Genomic DNA, 1,184 nt, shown 5'->3' with positions numbered 1-1,184 from the left:
AAGCCTAGCTGTGTAACAATACAAGTACCCTTATTGAGCATATTTAGCTGTTTGCGTTTTGCAGAGCAAGCCGTTGAGCACCACCAAATGGCCCTGCTGATGAGGGAGCACACAACATTATATATTACAGTTTGTATTTAAGATGATATATGTGCTAAAGAATTAAGACCCAAGAGTTGCACTGATTGTTGGTGTGGTTGGTGGTGAGGAAACAAATGGATGGATTTTAAATATATGTACATATAGTTATATTGCGCCCTCACTTTGCAATGTTTCCACATGTAGCTTTAGGTCAGGCAAAGGGACTGAGAAATGTAGAGCAATAAGACCATATCATATCATATATGTGTGTGTGTGTGTGTGTGTGTGTGTGTGTGTGTGTGTGCGCACACACACACACACACACACGCATGTATCTATAAAATGTAATAGCACAAGAAACATCAGATTTGTGCTATGATTAACTAAGTGTACATGCATGTGATTTGTCTCTTTACCTGTTTGCGCGCAGGTAAGCAGTGTGTAAACACGAGCCACATTGTTAACATCTGAGACCTACTGTTATGTAATATATACCTGCTGCTATAGTACACTCCTGTTTCTACTCCAGGCTGGGATTTCCCAATGACTGAGAGCAATAATTGAATGTTATCTGCTTTCTGTTGTTGGCAGTCTGACATGCATCTTATCTGATTTTCCCTGTTTCTGCAATGCTGCGCTTTGAACAAACTAGATGAACCTTTTTAAAAATGTTTTCTAGACGCAGCACATTGAGCAAATGTGGAATTAAAACAAGTCAAAGAGGATAAATATTAAAAGTATGGAACGCATAAGCAAAGTCTGCAAAGTCTGTAAAAACACACTACCAATTGATAGTACACATTTAAAATTTCTATTTATGTTGGGGTTAGAACCCTCACACCAATACACCTTCAGCAAACAGGATGGCTGCTTTAATCTTTGCCACAGAAGCAGCTTGTCAGCATAGAAGTGGGGTCATTCATCGTATAACCAACTGCATAAGAATGTGCTGTGCTATGAACCATGGACTGTATATCGTAAAAGTAATTCCCTGTATTATATCTAGACATAGAGCAGTTAGTAGTCACATGACCTGTCATAATTATGGTTACAAATATACATCTCTTTGTCTGTGTTTGTTGGCAATTCATTAGTTACCTAAC

The sequence above is a fragment of the Protopterus annectens genome, chromosome 3.part0 (genome assembly GCF_019279795.1).
Source record: "Protopterus annectens isolate FY-2018-M chromosome 3.part0, PAN1.0, whole genome shotgun sequence".
Lineage (NCBI taxonomy): Eukaryota > Metazoa > Chordata > Ceratodontiformes > Protopteridae > Protopterus > Protopterus annectens.
The sequence above is the reverse complement of the archived record's forward strand: the minus strand, read 5'-3'. Positions refer to the sequence as shown.